Genomic DNA, 13,082 nt, shown 5'->3' with positions numbered 1-13,082 from the left:
GGTCTGTCTTATCAGGTAAATTACTGTACACAGTGTATTCATTAATTTTCATTTTCATGTAGTAAAGGCTCTATGCTTTCATAAAGGAAGTACTTTTCCTTTGTTTAAGGGTATTTTGGCAGTTTATTCTCTGTTGTATTCTCAAGTAAACAATACATACAAGTACAGTACAGTTTTCTGAGGAAACACTCATACTTATTTTTTTTAACCCCATTCCCGATAACCCGGCATTTTCATAAACTCGGCCACCCTTCGGTCCACATTAGGCCGAGTTTTCGAGACTACTGTAGTAATTTTTTTTTGTATTCTTCTGTTATAGATAATGTAATGATTCGAATTTTTTTTTTTCGTGTTTTTATCCGCATCCAATATGAACATTTATTTAAGAGAATAAAAATAGATAATTTCTTTAAAATAAAAAATAGTTTTCATTAAAACAAAAGAATACACTGTAAAGAAAAATTCTAAAACACCCAGGATGAAATATATTTATATAAAGTACATTGTAAAAATACAAAATATTAAAGACTTACATGAATAATTCTTGTTATCATCTTTGTCATCCTCTTTCATCATCACAGGAGCGTGATCTCTTTCATCATGTTATCAATTTGTTTATTCTAAAAATTTTCTTATGTTATGAGAAAATTTATAGAATAAGCAAATTTTTTTTATTGAATTTTAAAAAGTGTTAATAGGATTGAAGGAAATGAAATACTCAGGTAAGTTAATGAATATTTTCACATGGAATAAATTCTAACTTTATTTATTGTTACTATTTTCTTTATAATCAATATAATCAATTTATTAAATACAGTACTAATTTCTAAGACACATTATATATCATACATAGTTATAACACATTATTTATGATGTATATGATAATTTATTTAACTTTAATTTAAAAATATGAAATTTCTTGATTGTTTTTTCAGTTTATGTAGTTTGATTCATTATAACATTTGATAGTTGATATTTTTACAATAATTCTTAATTGTAACATACAATTTTATAATTAGTAATAATAGGAGTCCATAATAATGTTGAAAAAAGAGTAAGTGAACTCCCTCTTCAAATTTGTTATATCAAAAGTCAATCATATGAATTATTTTATTTGTTTTTCACCATTCCTTCTCATCAGTGCAAGACACTTAAATTGTCTAAAAGCAACTTGCTTCTTTTTACATAAAAAGTAACTGTGGTAAGGCTAAGATGGTGATGAATGATTCAGCCTAGAATATGACACTATCAAGATAATGTGTGCTTGCCATTCAATACACAGAAAATTTAAAACATTTTCTTTTAGCTTGTTACTATTTCTTAAATTATGAAATTTTTAAAATTTACGTGATTATATTAATTGCATTTTTTCAATGAGAAATTGTTTGTCTTCTTGTTGAGAAATTTTGTTTTTTAGTCTAATTAAATGTCAGATATTAATTTTCAAATATTTTGTCTTAATTTCAAAGATCTTTCTCTTCTCCTGAAATCATAAGCATTGTAATTGAACAGCATCATATGTTGGCTGAGTAAACTGAAAAATGATCAAAAAACCACTATAAACAGTCACATTCAGATGATGATGATTAATAAAATTTTACTGAACTGACTATGTAAAATACATTTATAATTTTAAAAATTAATTGAAAATTTAAATTTATTTTAATTGAATATAAGTTTTTTCATTTAGGCTGTTGTTGGTTGATGTTAAGTTGCCCTAAAACAGCTTAGTTATTTAAAATCTATTGGCAGTATTTCATAAGTGCCAAACAATTACTTTTGCATGAATCACTAGCAATAAATCACCAAACGATATCGGGCTATAATATGGCTAATTAAATGATTAGTATAAAGTAATTTGACATTAGAGGTAGACGTTAGGCGCCATCTCTTAAGTAAATTAATAATTATAAATTAAATAAATAAATTTAGAACCTTCTGGAATAAATGACGAGGTATATATATATATACCTCGCCGGGTATTACGTTAGCTGGCTGAGTGCCGTTGGGGTCGTGGGCGATGAAGTCGTCCTCAGTCAGTGATGTATTTAACCTAGTAAGGTTATATCTAATCTAATATACTTCTGGAAGCGAAGACTCTCTCGGGGTCCGGGTGGCGTAACTGGCAAGCGCACCGCACGGCAAGCGGAGGTTGCTGGTTCAAGCCCGTCCTGGGTCAGTTCATTTATTCCAGAAGGTTCTAAATTTATTTAATAATTTATTTATTGAATTTATAATTATTAATTTACTTAAGAGATGATGCCTAACGTCTACCTCTAATGTCAAATTGCTTTATATTAATCATTTAATTAGCAATATTATAGCCCGATATTAAGGCAATCGTTTGGTGATTTATTGTATATTTCTCGGGCTTTTGAGTTGTTATTATTTATATCACTAACAATTTTAATAACGCCCATAAGTCAGATTTTATCTATTACAGAAGTTTAGTGAAGCCTTTTTCATATACTCAGCAGTTTTAAGAATTTATTTGTAAACTGAAACTTGATGTGATAATTTTGTTGCTATTTAAAGAAAAAGTTCTCAATATTACAGTCGATACAAATTCTTACTAGTTGGTATTGCAAAGACTTCGTGAAAGCGAAATTTCTCCATTATGATAACTGTCATCCGAATTTAGTACTGTTCTATAGATATTTTTTCCCCACGAGAAAAGCATTATTTTGATGTTTTGAGCACGTTTATAGTTTAGATGTAATCTTAGGCTTTTCTCAACTTTTTAATATTTTTTTTTAAAGAAATGTTTATTTGAATTTTGTTTCCTACAACAGATGTTCATTAGAGGCTTAGCCCTGTAAGAGTTTTTGCAAACCATTCCAGAAACTGAGTTTTAGAAAACATTTGATAAGTGGCATGTTCTTTAGGATCTCTGCAATCAAAAAAGTATTTTGAAAAATATTTTCCGAATATATTTAATGTATTATTTTCGGTTTTTACTTTCCCGTCTGTTGTATTAAATTTTGCAGGGAAGTTTGTTTATTAGGGAGATCGATGCTATTAAATTTTGGTGATTAAAGGTCGAAGGGTGGGGAGATACAGGAATCGTATTAGGATCGGAATTAACAACGATTTTACTGTTATTAGCATTTACAATTTTTTAAAATAAAATTCGTTTCTACCCTCAAAATGAAGCTTTTTGCCATTTTATAATAGTTGAAAATATGATTTTATTAAACTCATATGAGATGGCGCCAACAAATGTTACCTGGAAAGTTAAGCAACTCGTTGCTGGAATTTTATGGAATAGTTTTTATGAAGTTGAGATAATACACTGAATATTAAAGCATAATTTAAGCACATGTTTTCTGGCGTTTGAAGATTTGAATTTTAAATTTAAAAATATTTGAAAATAATTTCAAGCGTAGATACTTGAAAACATTGATTAATATAAGTTAGATTAGTTGTTAGATTACAGTAGAACGTCGGTTATCCGAAAAACAAGTTATCCGAACAACCGCAGTCCCCAATTGATTCGGATAAACGACGCTCTACTGTAGTTAAATTAGATTAGCAGTTGTACTTTTACTATTTCTAAGTATTAGATTTCTGTAATTAAACTTTTTAAAAATATATTATACGATCAAAATAATTGAAAAATGTAAAGAGAAGACGAGATTCTCTTCGGGTTCACATAAATTCTAGATGTACGATAGAGTAAATCATCCGTTAGACTTCTATCACAGATTTGTGTGACTGATGAGAAAAATTCGCTGTGTTGGTAGGATCGTTTCCGGATTTGTGCTCAACAACAATCATTGTGACTGTTATAACAAACTGTTGCTATCACGAAAATAAATTAGAAAGGAAAATAGTTTTATATATGAAATGTTCAGTAAAGAATATTTTCGTCTTAAAATTTAAAAATTAATTGAATAGAACAATAAAATCAGAACCTTGACTAGCTTCTATTGATCGTATTTTTATCGCTTGGTGTCATCTCCACCTTTACAACACGTCTCGTCAATACCGATAAATCTGTTTAGTTTGTACGAGATACATTTTTCTTTTTGATCGAAATATTCGGATAATGCTATTTTATAATTACATTCGAAGGAAGAGACTTCTGAAGAAATGAAATTTAAAAACTGTTTCTTAATCAACGAAATTATGTAACTAAAGATAAATGAAAGTCGCAAATAGTAAAAATTTAAAACTTCTTGTCTATTTAATCGATGAAATTTTGCAGACGAATGAGATGTATACGGCGCTTGCTCCGGTGGGAGGCGTTAGTACGATATTGTAGCGCGGGAAAAATGTAATACGCTCTTGTCGATGATGGAGGAGAAAAACCGCTCTTGTAATTTTGTCTTTTCTCCTCGATTCAGCAAATACACTTCTGTTTTCTTAGCTTCTATCTCTGTAACCGCCGCTTGGGTCAATCTAGGCATTTGGCTCGTACGAAATTTACCTTTCGTAAGTAAGAAATTAAAACTTTTTAATATAATATTGTAATAGATTTACTGATAACTTTCACTGAATATATTTTTATTAAAAAAACAATAAGCTATTAATGCCAATGTTTTAACTCTGTCATGAACAAGAATACTGGAAATAAAAATGAAAAAATATATATAATCCATTATTATTGAAATATAAAACTTTTAGGTTCAAATAATTATTCAACAAACTTCTGATTTTAACTTTTAACCATTTGAATTATTTATCGCTAAATGTAAACATTTAATCGAAATGTAAAGTTTTATAAATATTTATGGTTTAGTTTTACAATTACAGTATGTAATTTGTGAGTGTTTCTTATAGATTGTAAGAAATCATTAACAACTCGCAATAAAAAATAAATAAAAAAATATATTTCTAGTTATCATTATAATTTATTTACAATATTGAAATTAAGCTCTCTGTAAATTTAATTTGTAGCTGTTTTGAAGGATAAAGTATGATTTAAATTAGATCAATAGCATTTCTTTTTTCTAACTATATATACAGGCATACCTCGACTTACGTCGGTTTCGAGTTACGTCGTTCCCGATTATACGTCGCTTGTTAAAAAAGTATATGGAAAAATAAAAATCAAGTTTAAGTCATTTTATTCGACTTTACGTCTGTCCGCCACAAATATTGAAGTCGTAATATCACTAGATAAACGTTTAAAGCACATAAAATCATATTAAAATATATACAAGTATGTACTGTATTTACAGTACACGCATTCGTAAATTTAGATTACTTTTTTTGTACTATATTAAAAACTAAAATTTATTTGTTTGTAAGCTTAAAATAGATTTTTATTAACCATATATTATTTAAAATACTTTCCTAGTGATAAGTAGATTCGGAGACAGGTAAATTCGACTTACGTCGTTTTTCGACTTACGTCGTTTTCCTGGAACCAATTACCGACGTAAGGCGAGGTATACCTGTATATATAATTTTTTTCAAATTATAAATTAATAGTAAGTAATTTATCTGTTTCTAGAGATTAGTTTTGTGTAGTAAGTTTTTTTAAAAGTTTAAGATTATAGAATTTTTCTCATAATGTTTACTGCACATTTTAGATTTTGTTTATTTATCAATAATTTTATTCTTAAATATATATTAAAATTTATATTTTGAATTATTATTAAATTATACAAATTATATTCGATAGTCTTATTGTAGCAGAAAAATGTTATTAAATTAATATACAGTATTATGTATTTCTTCCATTTTTCATAAACATCCTTAAGCAAAATGTAACTAACATGTTACACGCAGTTCTGGATCACAAGTCATTTATCCTCCAGGTTGTTATAATTGAAAGCTAGCGATTTCGTTTTAAATTCTAATATGGTTTTCTCCATTGAAAGTTTATCTTATATTGCATCTCAACAGTCTACATTTATAAGAACAAATACTATAAAATTAAACGCAACGATTTGTATTCGACTGAAAAAGATAAATTAATACATATTTTATAAATTTACCATTGCAGGTGAAAATGACACATTAATACTTAACACAACAAATATTGAATGTTCTTAGACCAAAGAGATTTCAAATACAGGTATACCTCGCCTTACGTCGGTAATTGGTTCCAGGAAAACGACTTAAGTCGAAAAACGACGTAAGTCGAATTTACTTGTCTCCGAATCTACTTGTCACTAGGGAAAAACCATAAATTACTATTTCCAGTTCTGTATTTTATTTATTAATGCATTTTCAATAATATATGGTTAATAAGAATCTATTTTAAGCTCACAAACAAATAAATTTTAGATTTTAATAGAGTACAGAAAAAAGTAATCTAAATTTACGAATGCGCATGTACTGTACTGTAAATACAGTACATACTTGTAAATGTATATATTTTAATATGATTTTATGTGCTTTAAACGCTTTTCTAGTGATATTACGACTTCAATATTTGTGGCGGACGGACGTAAAGTCGAATAAAATGACTTAAACTTGACTTTTATTTTTCCGTATACTTTTTTGACAAACGACGTATAATCGGGAACGACGTAACTCGAAACGACGTAAGTCGAGGTATACCTGTAAATGATTATTACTTAAATAACGCTGTAAAGAAAATTTAAATTAAATTCAGTAGGTATCAACGTATAAAAACGTTTACTGATAAAATGTTCATTTTTCATACGAATTGATACTATCAATATACTGCAATTATTGTGCATTATAATTAATTTAAATATACGCTTCTGGTTATAAATGTAAGAACAAAATAGGTTTTGATTATAGTTTTTATTTTTATGGAGGGAAGTTTCATGTTATGAAATATTTAAATAAACAATACAGAGAACAATAAAAATAATCGTATATTGCCGTTTTTGTCACAATTTTATAATTTTTAAGTATTAAATTATATAAGATAGCTCATTAAATTAATTTTAAAATCTGTCGAATCATTGTTTTATCTGAACAGTTGGCTAAACTTTGTGGTGTACTCCATTTGTTTCGATTAATCTCTGCGGCACACTTTAGCACCGCANGTCACAATTTTATAATTTTTAAGTATTAAATTATATAAGATAGCTCATTAAATTAATTTTAAAATTCTGTCGAATCATTGTTTTATCTGAACAGTTGGCTAAACTTTGTGGTGTACTCCATTTGTTTCGATTAATCTCTGCGGCACACTTTAGCACCGCAAATTCGAAGTAATCTAGTGTCTACATATCATTTTTTGTTTTGTTTTCCTAATTTCGATGTAGCAAACAATGTACAGTATTGTCATTAACGTGATTTAAAAATTGTTTGTTGCTGCTAATTTGAGACATTTTACTCCCATTTAAGTATTGTTTTGAAATATTGGAGTATTATAAGAAGTGTTGTTCTGTTGAAAAAACAATTATCAACAGCCAAAGACAATTTATATAAATTAGTTAAAAATTAAAAATGTGTGTAGGGTAGGATCGGTAATTTGGGATTCTAGATCACCAAATTACCGATTCTTACCCTATAGACATTTTTTATTTTAAACTAATGTGGTGATTGTTTCCACGAAGAAACACCAGATTACCGTTAGATATGGAAGTATGATAGTTATAGTTTTACACCACGGATGGCTGCGTTAAATCCTAATTTGCTTAAGTATAATAATATACATTTAAAAATTATAAGAATTATAAAAGTTTAAAATTTAATCTTCTCACCAGAACTAACTATTTAAGCCAATCTGTAATGCCATTTATTCAATATATTTCATTTGTTGTTAAAGTCTGACGCAAATGTTATATTGGAGTGCTTTAACAAACAACGAAAAAATTATCATTAATTAATATTTAAAGCTTACGAAAATCATATACTGTACATACAGTTTACGAGATATGTTAACAAATACAGTATAGAAGAGATAGTGGGAATATGATTCCACTTACGGAAAGCTACTATCCTTTATAAATTAAAAACTTATTTTGATGTCTAATCTGACAATTATAATCCTCAACAAGTATACTCTCTTGTTGTGGCAATAATTTGACATTTTGACCAGAGCTATGTGCATAATTTTAGTTTCTTTTCCCTCTTATGGCCATTTTTCTACAATGTCTAGCTTTGACAATGGGACAATGTCGTAAAAGCTTACAAGTTTGGTACTTCCTGACTACTGCTGACTAGGCCCAGCAAATAGCTCTTTCCTGTCAGAATCAGTTGACACGTAATCGTAAGACATGAAGTACCGCTGGATTATCATTTCTCTTCTTCAAATTCATAGTTTCACATATTCTTAGCTTCCGCCTTTTTAGGATGATACCCGATGGTCCAGGAATAGGGGGAGAGACTTCGCGGGAAATGAATCAGTAACTTCCTTGACAATCGTGTCAGGTGGATTTTCTTCTGGTACTGTACAGGCAGATGCATCCATTCAGGAATGGAACTAATTCCCTGTTGAATGGAACTAATCCATTTTTTTCAAAACCATAGTGCATTGTCTACAGTAGCAACTTGCAAGTACAGTAATACCTCGACTTACGCTACCCCGGCTTACGCGAACCCGGAGTTACGCGATTTTCAAATCTCGTCGATTCGTCTTTTGTTTGAGCGGCACGCAACTCTGGATTACTCATTCCCCCCACACTATTGTTCGGCTTACATGTTCGGATGTGTCGCGCGGAATCGACACATAGCTACAATTTATTTTGTGTTATTTATTTCTGTGTTTGTTATATCTACGGAGCCTTCAGAGACTCTATGTGGTGATTTCTTGTAACAATGAACGAATCAAAAGACGATATAAGATTAACGAGAACATTTATTAGCTTACATAAACCCGACTTGGATTTTACACACATTGAGAAATTATACCCCGACTTACGCGAATTCGACTTACGCGGTTATCGCTCGGTCCCACCTATCGCGTAAGTTCGGGGTATTACTGTACATAGCACCAAACAACTGAATTACTTGTTACTCACATTATTTCGCACTATCTAGTGAAAAATCACGAACAAATATTTAAAACTAGCTTACCCGTCGCCCATTGCTGCGATCTCAGAAGAAACGAAATTCAAGCAAACTCGTTATGATAAAATTCAATTTACATTTTATCATTTTTATTGAAACTTATTATTATTAATCGGGAAAACATTTCAAAGTGTCGTTTCAATTCTATTTATTTACTGGAGTGCTTGTGGATACACGATATTTTTTGTTTTTCCGTCTGGTGTGTACACGAATAAATCAGAAGGTTTACCGACGCGTGAGCTGGCCACATATGTCCATGTGAGAAGCACGGATTCTCCAAATCTAGCCCACACACTTGCAGCGATTGTCAGAAGTGCGATATTCCCCATTTTTATATATATTTTTTAATCCTTTACAATTTTAATTATTTAATTGCTCCTTCCTCTCTTCCTTGGCATGTTGTGAAATTTCTGATAGTTGGATAATAAACCGTTTTATTGTAATTTGTCTTTTTAAATTATTTTGAGTTGATATTAAAATTTGGAAAAGGGGATCCCTAGATCGGTAAAATAGGCGAATTTCCTCCTACAACTTCGTTGTTGTTCGGGATACAGTTAAGGTTTTAACAAAGTTCGAGTGAATATGTAATTAGCAAAAAAAAAAGTTGAAATAAAGTGATTAAACAAAAATTATTACAAATATCGTAAATAACAGTTCACAAATGCATATATAGAGATATTTTTGGAGGGAGGAAATGGTCTTCACAATTTGAAATCGATCGAACTCACTATGAAATGCTCGTATACACTCGCGTCATCTATCGTAGGATAAATGTACTGTACTATGCCAGAAACCATCGCGGGAGTGTATTAAAAAACTTCCCAAAGTTTCATGGCAATCGGATAAACGGTGTGGTAATGCATGAAGGACAGACAGACAGACATATATTCATTTATATATATATATATATATATATAATTGAATTCTGTGATTTGAGCAATATGATCTGATCATTTTTCCAACTGTAAAGGAGGATGCACACATGCGGTGCATCAAGGAAAAGCGATGTTACAAATGCATCTTCGCCGCGCGGCAGCAAAACCACACAAGCGGCAATCCGCTTACATTTCGGCACATGCGTTCAGTATTCAAGATTGCGAACGATACCCTTACTACCTCTATTCACGTGTTTACAAATTTTGTTTTGTACGGCTTGCTTTATTTAGCTAGAAGATTTTGGATTAGAGCTATTTTCTTGGATGGAGAAAGAACTGGTGTATACAGTGGCGTAGCGAACATAACTGGCGCCCCCTCCAGAAACAAATCTTGTTTGTCTTGGAGACCATTTGGCGCCCCTCTGCGAGTGGCGCCCGGGGCATGATAGACTCCCTTTTCCCCCTCGCTACACTAGTGACAAAATACGCTTATTCCTCGATTAAGGTCTCTCGATAAAGAATACTATTTCGAGTAAGATTATGTTGTTTTGTTCTTTGAATTAAATTGTATATGATTATTTGTGTTAAATTTATTATCCTTTCCTCTTTATTCTGATGTTAGTTCTCGGTTAACGGCGTCGAACTTTCCGCCATCAAAACACCACGCGATTGTATTTTCTCACGTGACTACCAGACGAACTGTTATTGGTTGATAGAAACGCGTCTTGGAGGCAGTCGCAAAAATAGAATTCAACCAACTTTTGCAACATGAGGAAAGCGGCACAAAATCGACTTCTGCGGCGAGAAAAAATGACGTCATTCTGCCGCTTTTCCTTGCCGCGTAACCTCCTTTACTCACCACGTAAATAGAACTGCATTTGCTGAGATTTTGAGCATTCAAATGAAATGTCATCAGAAACATTTTCCATAGTCCTGCATTAATTAGGTGTTATCCTTTTTTATATTTTATGGTTTTAACTCATGATAATTAACAACTAAATTAATAATGAGAATATTTATGTCGAAATTTGACCTCTCCTCTCACATAAACGCTGTTTGGAATGAACGCAATTTTTAACTAAATGGAGTTAGAAAGATGTTGACAACTATAAAATCAGACTACAAACATTAAGCCAAGTTCAGAAGTTTCAACGTAATTGGGAGCGATCAAATTCCCCTATGTTCTCTGAACAAAATATCCGGTTTGAAAATATCCATACATCAGAAGTCTTATTATACACAAAAAGAAAAAGAAGATAAAATCAGTTTTGGAGATATTATTAATCGATTGAAGTTTTCAATCGTCAGAAATCATTTGACATACCAATTTTTTTTTTAATATGGGAAATGTTAATTTAGATTGCGCTGATGAATTTACTATTGGTATGATTTACGAAAATATGTTAAAATTAATCGATGATTTTCAAAATACAGTGAAACCTTGCTTTGTGGCCACCCCTGAAATTTCCCTGTGAAACTGCATACATTTTAATATAAATCAAACTCCATCTTAGTGGCTGCTGGCCACCTCACTTAAGTGAGCCAAGATAGGCGTGTCTTAAAATGATATTTATTCATGTTTACTTGGCCAACAGAATAAGAAAATGTAACGTTTAAATCTAAAATCTAAACTCAACGTATTTAAAACACTTTAAACAGAATTGAGCTTTTTGATATTGTGAAGGTCCGAAACCCTTTTTCTGTTTTAGATCAGTACAAATCTAGGAATTTTCCTAGTAAAAGAGAAAAGGGGGACTTCTACGGTCAATGACCGAGACGCTCTCCTCGAATAAGAAAAAAAAAAAAGGAGAATGTTAAACTATCAATAAGTTAAATCATCTCTATTTGTTTAACAGTTATTCTATAGACGTTAGTATCAACAAGAAGGGAATAAGAGATATTTCTTATCACCTCTTGGTTGCACGTAACACGTGGTTACGGCAATAAATCGCCTTGTTCATAGTCAAACTCGACGTTTGATATAAACAATAACTAAATAGTTGACCAGGTTAAAGAAATTATTGTCAAATGATTGTTAATTTATGGATGAGAGCCATCAAACCTACAGAAATTTATATCATAAAATCATGTCATCTTGACACCAATATCAATAAATTGAACAAATTTCTCTGTCAATTGTCCGAACTCGCTAGATCCAAATATCAACACACTAGCAGGTGTGCGGATAAATCATGAATAACGTCATAGTTCTCACCCCCTTGAAATCAGTATAAAGAGGGCTCCCGGCCAGTATCGGTGTGGCCTCCAACTTAGAAGGAACTAACGGATTAACGATCCTCATCGCTGACCACCAAAGACGGACACAGATAGATCCTACGAACTACAACTTAGTAAGTAGAACTCTCTCTTTCCTCTCAGGTGGATTAGGGCTAATTCCGCGAAAAGAATATTAAAGAGGATCAGAGACTATCCTCAGTCGAAATACCCAAGATATAATCCGACTAACCTACTATTGTAATATCGGTTTGATTTTGACATTATTATATTTCTTAGTATTTGTAACCCTTTTATATGATATATACTAATTAAATTTATATTATATCTTAATCATGCGTGTTTACTCGTACTCTGTCAACACCTTATCGACTTATCCGCGACCTCCCACTCGATTTTCGCCCTCCTAAATTGCCATCCACTGACCCTGTGAGCGGGACTCACCGCCCCGATGTCGGAAAACGTTTCAAGCTTTGATGCTTAAACCCCGATTCTCACAATATAGTTTTGGAACAGTTTGCCAAGTTCTCCCGATAGATGATATTCAAATAAAACGAACAATTATTTATTGTGATATCGTTACGATGCCGGGCTGAAATTTTTAATCATATTTTTAATTTATTTAATTTAAAATATATGCTCTCCACATCAAATTAGTAGTGTCTTGCCCCTGTATCTCATATGTTCCTGTGGGCAATAGAGTCGTGCTGGCCATCTATTAACTTCTTTCAGCGGAAAAGATTTGAATCGAAAAAACGTGATTTCTGGTTTAGACCAGAAGTTCATATATAGTTAATCGGGACCTCCTGCCCCTAATCTTTCCATATCTCGTCTCGGATTTCATCTATCTAACTCCGTTCTCGAGATTAAGGAAGGACGAACGGACGACAGAGGGAATTTATAGGGCTACAATTCTTTTCAAATTACAGTCCAATAATCTGAAATTTAATTTGTACATTGTAAATAATCTCAAGAATTTGGTAAGGCGAAACACATTTACAGTAGAAACTCGATTTAATGTTTTTCAAG

The sequence above is a fragment of the Centruroides sculpturatus genome, unplaced genomic scaffold (assembly GCF_000671375.1).
Source record: "Centruroides sculpturatus isolate CEXI.00-Female unplaced genomic scaffold, Cexi_2.0 scaffold594, whole genome shotgun sequence".
In the NCBI taxonomy this organism is placed as follows: domain Eukaryota; kingdom Metazoa; phylum Arthropoda; class Arachnida; order Scorpiones; family Buthidae; genus Centruroides; species Centruroides sculpturatus.
The sequence above is the reverse complement of the archived record's forward strand: the minus strand, read 5'-3'. Positions refer to the sequence as shown.